At 45.6% G+C, this 13,688-nt stretch overlaps 1 protein-coding gene across 5 annotated transcripts in view; it reads left to right on the top strand.

Moving 5' to 3' along the window:
* The window catches only part of SORBS1 (sorbin and SH3 domain containing 1), a 252,779-nt gene that overhangs the window by 41,688 nt on the left and 197,403 nt on the right, over positions 1-13,688 (top strand). Inside the window, exons 2-3 of one of the 5 annotated variants that reach the window (XM_025396192.1) lie at positions 10,328-10,351; positions 12,964-13,061. The exons of the other annotated variants lie outside the window; for them this stretch is intronic. The gene's annotated coding sequence lies outside the window, so the exon portion shown is untranslated. The remainder of the gene's footprint in view (positions 1-10,327; positions 10,352-12,963; positions 13,062-13,688) is intronic. 5 annotated transcript variants of the gene reach the window in all.

Genomic DNA, 13,688 nt, shown 5'->3' with positions numbered 1-13,688 from the left:
TACTTAAGTATATTTAGGCATTTATAAACTTTTTTTTTTTGGAGATGGAGTCTTGCTCTGTCACGTGGGCTGGAGTGCAGTGGTGAGATCTCGGCTCACTACAACCTCTGCCTTCTGGTTCAAGTGATTCTCCTGCCTCTGTCTCCCAAGTAGCTAGTAGCTGGGACTACATGCATGCGCCACCACGCCTGGCTAATTTTTGTATTTTTAGTAGGAATGGGGTTTCACCATGTTAGCCAGGCTGGTCTCAAACTCCTGACCTCAAGCAATCAGCCCACCTCGGCCTTCCAAAGTACTGGGATTATAGGCCTGAGCCACCATGCCCAGCCTAGAAGCTTTTTTTTTTTTTTTTTTTTTGCCGGAGTTTTGCTCTTGTTGCCCAGGCTGGAGTGCAATGGCGTGGTCCGGGCTCACTGCAACCTCCACCTCCTGGGTTAAAGCGATTTTCCTGCCTCAGCCTCCCGAGTAGCTGGGATTACAGGCATGCACCACCATGCCTGGCTAATTTTGTATGTAGAGATGGGGTTTCTCCATTTTGGTCAGGCTGGTCTTGAACTCCTGACCTCAGAGGATCAAACTGCCTCGGCCTCCCAAAGTGCTGGGATTACAGGTGTGAGCCACCGTGCACAGCTTTTTTTAAGAAGCTGGAAATGTCTTCAAATTCTGTGTCTGGTGTTTATGGTGGTCCACTTAATATTTGTCAGTTTGCTTTTCTGATTTTGCAGGAGATTGGGTGCTGACTTAGTACAATTATTTTGTCAGGGTTTGTTATGTCTTTGGTGTGTGATGGTTAGAGTGGAATTGCAGAACTCCCTTTTGAAAGGCCTTGGTAAGTAGGGGGAGAGGAGAGCAGGACCAAGGCTACGAGGCAGCTTCAGGTTGGGATGACTTAGCATGGGACTTTGTCTTTACCCTGTTCCCCTTTCTGTATTTTCCATTCTGCCCCTCTTCTTTCCCTTGTTTCTCCCTACTTTCCTGCTCCTGAAATATTTCATATACATTGCTGGATTTAGTGCATCTAGGATTATGGTAAAGAAGAGGGATTTTCCTTCCTTCCTCCACTCCTCCCCTTCTGCTCTTGCTTAAAATTCAGGTTTGATTTTGAGGAACATTTTACAAAGTATCTTTGGCCATTTCCTCCATAGCCTGCCATACGTGTAAAAGTCAGCATGGGTTTTGCAGAGTATGGAGCTCAGGAGTCATCTAAAAATGGATGTCAGTTCTTTTGTGACTCCTATTTTGGTTCTGGGGTGACTGTGCTCACTCTTAGTGGGGACAAGCAGGGGGTGGTAACATTCACAGGCGCTGGTGGCAGGACTGGTCTGTGTGCTGGAGGGGACCAGCAGGAGGTGGTGACATCCACAGGTGCTGGTGGCAGCGCAGGCCTGTGTGCTGCTGAAGCCTGGCCAGCACCAGGTGCCTTGGCTGCAGCTCTGCCTGTTGCTAACTGCATTTGGCTGTTGGGTTTTGGCTTTCTGAAGTGTCGTTTGTATCGGCCATTTAGCCTGTTCTGTTTCATAGCCTTTTCATCCGAGGAATCACACAACTTGAGCATTTTTGACCTTGTAAGGCTTTGTAGAAGAGACTGTAAATTCCAGATCACTCTGTACAGCAGTGCAGGGGTTGAAGTGAGGGAAGATCTGTTACTCAGACGGATGGCCTTGGCCTCTGAAGGCAGTCCCTGCAGTTGGTCTTGGGTGTGTGTTGAACACATCCCAGAGGGAGGTGGGGCGCACAGAAGACTGCCGAGGGCGTGAGCCCATGGGAGATTTGGAGACTGACACCTGCTTCTTTGGCAGCATATGGTATTTTTTCAGTTCTCCGCAGGAGGGAGGGAGGTTTGGGTATTTAAATGTATGGTAAACAGTCTCCTTTCCCTTATTACTTATCCTTGGTTCATTCCAAGCCAGTTTCGGGGGCCTAGTAGAAAAGTAAGCGTCCTCTGTCGTTCCCTCCCTACCAGAAAGCTCCAAGTTTCCGGCTAGCCTCCAGTTTGGATGAGAGAGAGAGCTGAGAGGCAGTGTGGCTGGGTCCTGGGTAAAGGCCAGGCAGATGTGGTTTCATGATAGGTTCTGACTGGCAGGTGTTTTTATGTGCTCAACAGCATCCTATCTCTTCTCTTAATGGCCATCTAGTTCATCCTTTAACATTACTGGGGAGGAAGCCTCCCTGGGGCCCAGGGAGGTGAAATGACTTACTCCGGGTCACATAGTAGTGGAAGAACCCACACTAGAATTGTATCTCTTTTCTGTTTTATATCATGTTGCATTGAGTCTCCAAGGTCTGTACATCCTTCACAGACTCTTAGAGAAACTTATACGTAATATGGTGATGGATAGCTGAATATGGGAATATGGCTAAGAGCACAGACTTTGCAATCTGATTTGGGTTCTGTTAATAGTTCTGGCTGTGCTACTTATTCATTATGTGATCATGAGTATGTTCCCGGTCTCCCTGAGTCTCAGTTTCTTCATCTGTAGAAAGGGGACAATAACTACCTCATTAGGTTTTGAGGATCACCCAGGACTATTGCTTGGTGCATGTAGACACTCAGTACATTGCAGCTGGCAGCATTATTTTCCATACCTTGCTGTAGAGCTCCAAAGTGTAGTGAGGCTGCCAGCTGTGGTGAGGCTGGCATCCCTCCACTTTGAGATTGAGGTAGGGAGAACTGCGGCACGTCCCAGACCTGCCTGGATTCCTGTGCCATCTTTGCTTCATTCAGCACATGCCCTTTGAGCAGCCTGGGGCATGCGCACCCATTGGAAGAGGATGCCTTTGGGTTTAATAACTTGTGCGTTTAATAATCAACCTTTTTGGCTGAGTGATATGGCAGCAGCAGATTGATTTTATTGGGGCAGAAAAAGAGCTGTGTACTTCTCCGAGTAACCCAGAATCACAGACCGCCAATTTGTTATCTGCACGTATGCATAGTCAGCTGCGCACAACCTCCTCTTCCCTGCCCAGCTGCTCTGGTGTGATTCATTCTACAAATATTTGAGTACCTACTGTGTTCCAGGCACAGGACAAAGTACGAGGGGAAGATACATTGATGAGCGGAAACAGACCTGAGCCCTGACTTCATGGAGTTTGTGAGGTTGTGGAGAAAACAGGCATTAAGCAAATGAGGGTAACATTATAATCAGTGCAAGGCTATGAAGAGCAAGTACATGGGGCTACTGAAGCAGGTACTAGAGAGATTTGACCTAAGCTGGAAGTCCACGGAAGGTTCCCAAAGAAGCGGCAAGTGAGCTGAAGGAAGGCCAAAGTGGTGAGGAGTGGGTGAGGGCAGGACCTGACTCTTGTGCTGTCCCCTGAGCCCAATACCCTTCCTTCATTTTCTTGGTCCTTTAGGAGGCAGTTAATCCTCTTGCAATCAGTCTTGCAGTCAGTCTTCAGATGTATGCTACTTCTTTTTAACTGCATAGTTTTCAGGGCAAAAATAAAGTATGGCCTCTACTTTAGGAGTTCAGCAATGTAAACTGCAGCCACTTGTTGGATATCAACTGCGTGCCAGACACAGTATGCATTTTCATTGAATCCTCTCAACCCTGGAAGGTCAGTATAAGGATTCCCAGGTGAAGAAACTGAGGCTTGGAGAAAGGCTAAGTAACTTGGGCTTTTGTCTCAAGTTGGTTACTGATTAGAAAGCTGGGATTTTAACCCTTTGGCCCATTGCCAAACACTCTTGTGTCCTCTGCGTCTCCCTCTCACAGACAGCTTTGTGGCTTGACCTTGGGATCCAACCACTATCTCCATGTCACGTCCGAGGGAAAATGCAATCTGAGTTCCAACCCTCCAACATGAGCATGAACTTTTGGCGCATGACCTGTTTATCAGTTGAGGGCTGTTGTCTTAATTCTGTGTCAGACTGGCATTGAGACTAACTGGATCTGTCTCGCAGTGGTTTCAAAATCACCTTTTCAGTTCAAATCCATAATTAATGGAAGATGGTCTTGGAAATAGTCACCTGAGGTGAGTAACAATGGACCAGATAAAAAGAAAGTCAATTTCACCCCTTTTGCGGCCAGTATCCCCATGGACCGTGGGAAAAAGAAATGGGTGTGGGCTGGTAACTTTTAATTATTTAGAGTTAAGTCTCTCATTTTCATGCGCTTTGTTAATGAGTGGGCTCTGGGTAGGGGTAATCTATGCCAGTTACTTCATCTATCTGAGCCTCAGTCTCCTCTGTAAATTGGGATAATGCAGCTTATCTGCTTCAGCATTACTGTGAGATTCAAATGAACTACAGAGCCTTAGGATTAGAAGATAATACATTTGAAAGTGTTTTGTAGGCCTGTGTATACGATGCTACTTTTATTGATTTACCACCATGGTTCATATTATTATTAATAGCACAACACACTGGTTCTTAAACTTGAGCTATATTAGAATGACCTGGAAGGCTTGTTAAGACACAGATTGCTGGGCCCCTCCTCCAGAATTTCTGATTCAGAAGCTATAGGGTGGGGCCAGAGGATTTTTATTTCTAACAGGTTCCCAGGCAATGCTGCTGGGCTGGTGACCACACCTGGAGAACTACACCACCCAGATCTGGAGCTGCCAGGCCCAGTTGGTGCCTCAGGCCTAGAGAGTGACAGGTAAAACCCACTGACCGTGGTGGAGGGTGGGTGTGGATGTCAATTCAGAGCTATCGTGTGGCCAGACAGAGCTGAGTTGGCATTGGCGAGCCTAGGTCAGGGACTGTGACGTCTGGAGCAGGGTAGAGGCAGCTTCTCTGCTCCCTTGGGTCCCTCAGGACTTAATATGGCCACTGGCAATCAACATTTCTTGGGGCTATGGTGTGTGGTGCAGAAGGTACCTCTCTCATAGGGTACTTTAGGCCAAACTTAGATAGACCTATCCACATTGGTGAACTCCTTCCTTCTTGAGGCTAACTCTGATCCATCCAAACTCAAGCCCCCTTGGGCTTCTGTAAAGAAATCACCTTCTTTCTAATGATTTTCCAAGGGTGCAGTGAAGGGAGAGTTTCCCTGTGAGGCTGGGTGACTGATCATCATATCCTGTCTCTCATCCTAAGAGATTTCCTACTTCCTGCTCCAGCCACACTCCTTCCTGCCCCCCAGCCCATGTGTGATTTCTTCTTAAATCTCTTTCTTAATTGAGATAGACAACTTTTTACAAAATTACCCCCTATTTCAGAAGAGGACAGGCTGGAGCAGGCTAGTAGCAATTTTCGCACTTTTGGGATCATATTGAGTGGCTTGTTGAAGATGCAGATTCCCTGGCTATCCCCTCAAATGTTTTGATTTCTCAGGTCTGGAGAGATCTCAGAAATTCTGATGCAGGGGTCTGAGAACCATACTTAGGGAGATAATCCAAGAGAATTGGATTTGCTTTTCAGTCTGCTGATATGTGGATACCACTATACTCCAGCTACCCAGTGCCCATGAGCCCCTGCTTGGACATCTGTCCTCTTTAGAGTCTCTGCCTGAAAGCCTATACCCCATATTTGAGAGACGAAGCCGTAGAGTGGGAGGGGAGTGGGGCTTGCTTAATGGTTGCTTTCTTGGTCAGCCAGCTTCAGAGTTTCCATTATGGCCTCTAAAGAGGTCTTTTTACCTGCAGTATCTTCCATCGATATTCTGCCTCGTATACACGCTATTTCTGCCTCAAGGCCCAGTATGACTCTGAAGTCACAGTGACTTTTGTAGCCCATACTTGGTTCCTTCTCACAACTTCTCTGAATGATGATGGGTCTTTTGGTTTTTCTTTTGCCTTGTATGGCTGTCTGATTAGCTTCCATTGGACTGATTTTATTTCTGAAATTATACTGTAAGCGTCATGGAGATTATGGGGTTTGCATGGTGTTGGGCATGCAGTTACCAGTGATTATGGATAACTTGGTTCACCATGATGTTTCTGGGATGGAGTGACCTCTGTTTGATACCTGGTTTGACAGATATCAAAACCATGGCAATAAGGGTCTAGAATTGGCCTGATCTCCACAGTATCTCTTAGATGCAAAGACATTTTAGGCACAGGGCTTTGAGTATCAGTGCCATCAAATAGTACTTCCAGGGGGAGCCCCAGGCAAGTCTTGGTCCTAACTGAAACCAGAGGTTTTAGCCAGAAATAAACCAGCATCAGGAAGAGAGCTGGTCAAACACTGTTCCACTGCATCAGTGGGTGGCAGAGGCTGCTGGCAGGACAGAGTTAGCTGGCATCAGTCACAGCAGAAGATGACTCATAAGGCTAGTTGAATGTGTGTGTATGAGTGTGTGTGTGTCAGAGAGAGACAGAGAGAAAAAAGATTCTTACTTCAAACAGCATTCTTCCCGTGTCTCCTGAGGATGTATTTTTTCCCCTCAGATGTTTCTTTTTTTCTACATAATAGTCAATGTTCAAGATTTTGTAAAAAAAAAAAAAAAAAAAAAAAATTAGGAAATAATCCAAGAACCCAATATTCAAAAGGGCCTGGGCAAACTGTCAACATTTTGTCAATGGTGCTTTCTAGCCTGGGTTGCTTGTGTGGTGGCGTGCCAGATCCATCCAACAAGATTGCCATTTGCTTTGCCTGTTCTTTGCTCTCAGTCTAAATAACTTCTCAATTCATTCTAGTCCTTTTAAATTTTCATGGCTTGCTGCATTTTGTTAGCTCACTTAAATTGAGAACATGGAATCAATACAGCACAACCACAGACCCAAAGATGGTTAGACTTGCAAGAGTCTTTTCTAGATGGTCCCATCTGGCCCACAGAGATCTTGAGCTCCTTGGTGTCAGGGTCCTAAGCCCAGTTGTCCCATGTCTGGTGAATTTAATTTTCTTCTCCCAGCCCTGTACCTGCCATCTTTGCAATCCCGCTTTCCCTCTGCTCTTCCGTCAACCAAACTGAGGTCTGGCCTATAGAGAGAAATACGTTTCTCAGGCCTGAGGTAGATGGAACCATTTAAAAGTACAAGGAATCCGGTGTGGAAAGGGGTGTTGTTCAGATTGCGTTTAAAAATGGGTTGGGAATAACACTGGCTGTGAAAACATTATCAAAAATCTGCAAAATCAACATTCTTTCTTCCTGCTAAACATGAAGGGCTCGGCAGCTGCACCTCCCTCACATGTGTTTGGCCAACTGCTACTCGGGACATTGTGCCTCCCTCAGCGGCTCATGGGTGCTGATTGAAGCCAGGATTGGCTCTTTGCTGGATCGAAAGGTGTCTCAATGCTCTGAAATGCCATACCAGTCAAGGGTGCAGTTGAACTTAACTGTAGCATATACCTGTCCATCTGGGTTACATGGACACTTTGATGCTCCCCACATCCCTGTTGAGGTTTCACTGCGTCAAGACCCAGGGCAGGCAGAACTGACCCTCCTGCTTAGGCAAAGGTGACTTGTGGGTGATTTCTTTCCGTCAGAATCCTCACCCTCTCAGTCACCCCATAACCTTATACAAGAGAATTTGTTTATTTCGGAGAATCAGCCCACACACAGGTTTGAAGCAAATCCAAAAGGAACATTTGCCACTGTATGAAACTTGTCTCATCTTGCTGCTCTTCGATGAGAACTGGTCCACTACTTCTCCCTGACCCCCCAAGTTGCCAATATCATTTGCGGAAAACTTACTGTTTGGAAATTTACTGGTTTCCCAGAACAGGAGCTATTTGCTGAGTTTCTTTTAGAGAAAGTTGAACTGCCTTTTTGGCGCTCCTAGTCTTCCTTTCTTTTTCCCCCGTGTGTCTTCATAAGGAGATGGCTTGGAAATAGTTACCAAGAAGAATGCAGCTGTGTACTCCAGTCTGATTTCCTGGAGCGTGAGCTGTGTCAGAGGGCTAGGATTCTGTTTTTGACATGGACTCAGGGATGTGCTGCAGATACAGCAGCAGGTGGGCTGAATTCAGGGAAGCATCTAACCAGAAACCTGTGGCTGAAATAGGATGTGGGCGCTGGATGATAAGGCTACAGGTAGATGCACTGTTGGCTGAATTATTAGATCAGATTTACATCCTCGATTCAGGAGGCTTCTTATGGTGCTTAGAATTGTGCCTGGACCTGTTCTGGTCTTTTGGTTTTTTTTTTTTGAGACAGTCTCGGTCGGTTGCCCAGGCTGGAGTGCAGTGGTACGATCTTGGCTCACTGCAACTTCCACCTCCTGGGTTCAAGCGATTCTCGTGCCTTCAGCCTCCCGAATAGCTGGGACTACATGTATGTGCCACCATGCCTGGCTAATTTTTGTACTTTTAGTAGAGATGGGGTTCTGCTCTGTTGCCCAGGCTGGTCTCGAACTCCTGATCTCAAGTGATCTGCCTGCCTTGGCCTCCCAAAGTGCTGCGATTATAAGCGTGAGCCACCACGCCTGGCCCTGGTCATTTTTGATCAGATACTGGAGCTCTGGAGGGCAGCCCTGTGAAGTGGGCAGATCTCTCAGAGCTGGGAGAGAGAGCTTACACTTCAAAGAGTGATCAGCACCTAACAGCTCTTTTAACATGTGTCTAGCATCTAGGTTACAAAAAAATTCTATATGTATAGGATGGGGGTGACCTGATTTTAAAAGAAGCTCTTGTGAAGAAAGACTTAGCCATTTTGGATGACCAGAGAAAGAAGGCCCTCCTTAGAGGGCTGGAGGAAGAGGTGGTTCTTTAGCAGCGTGCTCTGATAGCTTTGGGTTTGTCTTCTGGGGCAGTTGACTCTCCTGAATGGGGTGATGCTGGGCTCGTACTTCAGGAGCAGAGTAAGTTGGCTCTGACACTAGCCGTCTTCCCACTAGCTGTCTCTCCTCTAGAAAACTACCCTCTCCCCGATGCAAGGCCTCTTCCGTGTCTACACTGGCTTCTCCAGGCAGGAGCCAGGGCTTTTCTCATTTCTGAGGGTTTCTAACTCAGTCCCAAAGGCTGCAGCTGCCTTTGATGTTGAGAAACAACAACAAAAACAAGCAAGAAACAAGGCAGCAACATAGGCTTTAGGAGACATATCAACAGGACGGGCATGGTGACTCAAGCCTGTAATTCCCGCACTTTGGGAAGCCAAGATCGATTGATTAAGGCCAGGAGTTCGAGACCAGGTTGGGCAACATAGCATGACCCCATCCCTGCAAAAATAAAAGTAGAATTAGCTGGATGTAGTGGTGCATGCCTGTAGTTGGAGTTACTTAGGAGGCTGAGGTGGGAGCATGGAGCCTCCCTTGAGCCTGGAGTGTCGAGGCTGCAGCGAGTCCTGATCTTGCCACTGCACTCCAGCCTGAGCAACAGAGTGAGATCCTGTTGCTCAGGAAAAAAAAAAGAAAAAGAAAAAGTTATAAACAGAAGGCTTTGTATTTCAGTTTATAACTTACAAATAAGCAGCATTTAATTTGATTTTGCAAATGTAGTAAGGATGTGATCTTAGTTCCACATTGCATCAGGTTACAGGTGGCACGGAAAAGGTACAGGTGTGAGAGAGTGGAATAAAACAGGAAGTTGGGTTGGAGAGGAAAGCTAGTGACAAGTAGGGTTGTGGGGAGGAGAAAGCAAAGACAGGCTTGCATGGAATGAAATAAACGTGCATGAGCGGGCTTGTGAGCAGAGTTAGAAAACAGCACAATTTGAGGGGGAACCAGATTTGGTTCTCTTTTCCTTTCCCTTCCCATCCTCATAAGGGTCCTCTCTTAATGCTGTAATTTATGTCCAGAAATTCTGAAAAATTACATCTTCGCTTTCATTTTTTTCCCAGTTAAAAAAAAATTTTGACAGGGTCTCTATGTTGTCCAGGCTGGTCTCAAACCTCCTAGGCTCGAGTGATCCTCCCCAGTAGCTGAGACTACAGGTGTGAGCCACCATGCCTGTTAATACCTTCACTTTTCAAAAACTTTTGACAACCTGACATACCTACCTGTCCTTTTAGAATGAACGCTTGATATTGACCGATGGTGCTGTAAGAAGCAAAGACGCAATTTATTTAATAATCTTCCAAATAAAATGCTTTTTCTCAGGAGTTCAAGACCAGCCTGGCCAACATGGTGAAATCCTGTCTCTACTAAAAATGCAAAAATTAGCTGGGCGTGGTGGCAGGTGCCTGTTATCCCAGCTACTTGGGAGGCTGAGACAGGAGAATCCCTTGAACCTGGGAGGCGGAGGTTGCAGTGAACTGAGATTGCACCACTGCACTCTAGCCTGGGTGGGAGAGTGAGACTCTGTCTCAAAAAAAAAAAAAAAAAAAAGCTTTTTTTCCCCCAAACAAAAACCTTTTTGTCTTTGGATGAGCCCAAAGAGTTAAAGAAAATTGTCTGTATTGATACATGAATATACATATACACATATATATAAAGAGAAAAGGAAATACCTTCATATCATCCAGCAGTTTTTTTCTGGGTGGTAATTTTTTTTTTTTTTTTTGAGACGGAGTCTCGCTCTGTCGCCCAGGCTGGAGTGCAGTGGCCGGATCTCAGCTCACTGCAAGCTCCGCCTCCCGGGTTCCCGCCATTCTCCTGCCTCAGCCTCCCGAGTAGCTGGGACTGCAGGCGCCCACAACCGCGCCCGGCTAATTTTTTGTATTTTTAGTAGAGATGAGGTTTCACCGTGGTCTCGATCTCCTGACCTTGTGATCCGCCCGCCTCGGCCTCCCAAAGTGCTGGGATTACAGGCGTGAGCCACCGCGCCCGGCCCTGGGTGGTAATTTTATGACTATTTTTTCTTTTTTTGTGGGGGAAGGGTGAGTTATTTTCTATCTTTTTAAAAACAGTGAACAGTATTACTTTAATCAGAAAAGGAGTTATTAAGATGTAATGCTCTGGTTGAAACATATGGATAAACAATATTTACATACAGTATTATCATTTACCAAAAGTATTATTTACTTTTTATAGCTACAGTTTGGAAATGCATGCATTTAGTGTATATTAGCCCTTCCCCTGCTTTCTTCTAGCTTTTAAAATTTGTAGTTTTTACCAAAGTTACACAGGCATAGAGTTTCAAGAATCAAATATTTCTATAGGACCACAGTCTCCGGCACCGTCACCTTTAGCCCCCTGCTGCCCGGGTGGCAGCCACTTTAAACTCTTAACTGATTCTTTTGATATTTACTTCCACATTTGATAGTAACCTGTATGTTTTACTTCCTTTTGGTAGTAAATCTGTCTTTTGGACATCATCTGTTAACTTATCACCATGTAAGATGAAGATTTGGTTCTCTTTTCCTTCCCTTTCCATCCTCATTTTTTTTTTTTTTTTTTTTTGGAAGAAAAATCCTGTCTTCTTCTCTGAAAATCTTGGGCGTCAGGCCTTATCCGAGAGGGACAAGGTTTCCTTATTTGGAATAACGTGTGCATTCTTTGGCCTTTTGTGATTTTGCCACTAAGACTTTTAAAGTCTGCTCCAAAACTCTAAGTTATTGGCTTGAATTGGGCCATGTGTTGCTATGTAGACCAAATGAAACCAGGGGATTGTCAGAATCTGGATTGAATTTAAGGCATATCCTGGAGGTTATTTTTTGGACCAAATTACAGATTACCAATTATTTTATTATCCTTTGGTCATAAAAGTAGAGTGTAGAGAAAATATACAACCCTAGTAAATTGTTTGCTAGACTCTGGAAAACTTGGCGGGGGTGGGGTGGGGTTCCTAGAAGGCACCTTCCTTGAGGTCTCAGTTTCAGAAGACTCTCAAAAGATGTCTTCTGTTCATATTTGGTCATGTACAGTGTTTGTGGGGCAGTGGTGGAGATGCCTGTGTCTGGGGGACCCAGCTGGATTTCTATAAAGTCCCAAGAAGTGCCCCTTTTCCAGAAGGGCTGCTGCAATCCATTCTCTGGAACGTGGACTGTTATCTGAGTTCTGACAGTTTTACTTTGTTCCCAGGGCCACCCCCAGTCACCTCCAAATTCTTTGTATAATTCCAGAGGCCATTCCTCTGGGTTTATCCTGCTTCCTCCACGCTAGTGAATAACTCCCACCTCCTGCCCTTTGTCTCTCTATTTATGGCCCTTCTGAGTTCTGGAGAAGACTTCACTGGGACTGACGTCAGTGAGCTTAACATCTTTCTCATGAATGAGGAATGAGAGAAGGCAACAGGGCAATGCCCCCATGGCTTCCACTGTAAGAAACTTGAAGACTCTGAATCTTAAAGTTATTAGAGCAGTTGGAAGCCACATGGTTTTAACAGCTCTACTTGTGTACCTCTGGTAATGAGCAACTCACTGTCTAGGAGCCACTCTTTCTAATGTTGGATAGCTCTTCTCATTGGAAAGCTCTTTCCCGCTCATCTGACATTCTTGTCTGGAACTTTCATCCATTTCAGAGGATAGGAGCATTCTTGACGGTACAGTTTGTCCAACCAGTCAACATATTACTCTTCCTTTTGTTCTGACATAAGTGGTATAAAATGAGGTAATAGATGCATTTTGGAAAAAGTAATGGCACCATACAAATGCAAGAAACGTTATTGATTGGCTTTTATGGCTTAGATGAGTCTGACTTGAACTTTCAGCATCATATACTCCATTAGTTGAGAACATTGCAGTGACCTTTTTTAGGAAACAGTTTCCTGGAGATTTAGTCAGTGTAGAAAAATACCATATTCAGCCTTTATTCCACAAAAGTGTCACATATTTATATGTCTGAATAGTCTGGGCTGGGTGTGCCAGCTCACACCTATAATCCCAGCAGTTTGGGAGGCTGAGGTATGAGGATTGCTTGAGCCCAGGAGTTCAAGACCAGCGTGGGCAAAACGTCAAGATCCCGTCTCTACAAAATACTAAAAAAATTAACTGGGCATGGTGTTGCACGCCTACAGTCCAACTACTTGGGAGGTGGAGGCAGGACGTTCTCTTGCATCCAGAAGTTTGAGGCTGCAGTGAGGTATGATCACGCCACTGCACTCCAACCCGGATGACAGAGTGAGACTCTGTCTAAAAAAAAAAAAAGTCTGGGCCACTACTGTTTTGACTTAGATGCCCTTTAATTTCTTCCTTTCCCTTTCCCTTTCCTTTTTTTTTTTTTTTTTTTTTTTTTTTGATGGAGTCTTGCTCTCTTACCCAGGCTGGAGTGCAGTGGTGTGATCTTGGCTCACTGCAACCTCTGCCTCCTGGATTCAAGTGATTCTCCTACCTCAGCCTCCTGAGTAGCTGGGATTACAGGCGTGTGCCACCACACCTAGCTAATTTTTGTGTTTTTAGTACAGATAGGGTTTTGCCATGTTGGCCAGGCTGGTCTTGAACTCCTGATCTCAGGTGATCCACCCTCCTTGGCCTCCCAAAGTGCTGGGATTACAGGCGTGAGCCACCGTGCCTGGTAGCCCTTTAATTTCTGTGTGTCCCATTTTGTTTTTCACATATCTCCCTCTATGTGAACGTGTGTGTATGTTTAGTTTTAAAATTCTGTTTTTTTTTTAGAGAAGAAAGATATTAAGTAAGAGCTAACTATGGTACCTTTAAAAATGAAATTCAGAAGTTGAAGATTAAATTACTTATACATGGCCGGGCGTGGTGGCTCAAGCCTGTAATCCCAGCACTTTGGGAGGCCGAGACGGGCGGATCACGAGGTCAGGAGATCGAGACCATCCTGGCTAACACGGTGAAACCCCGTCTCTACTAAAAAATACGAAAAACTAGCCGGGCGAGGTGGCAGGCGCCTGTAGTCCCGGCTACTCGGGAGGCTGAGGCAGGAGAATGGCGTAAAAACCCGGGAGGCGGAGCTTGCAGTGAGCTGAGATCCGGCCACTGCACTCCAGCCTGGGCCACAGAGCGAGACTCCGTCTCAAAAAA

This window comes from Theropithecus gelada, chromosome 9, assembly GCF_003255815.1.
Source record: "Theropithecus gelada isolate Dixy chromosome 9, Tgel_1.0, whole genome shotgun sequence".
Taxonomy (NCBI): Eukaryota; Metazoa; Chordata; class Mammalia; order Primates; family Cercopithecidae; genus Theropithecus; species Theropithecus gelada.
Note: the sequence above shows the minus strand (reverse complement) of the source record. Positions and strands in the feature narration are given on the sequence as shown.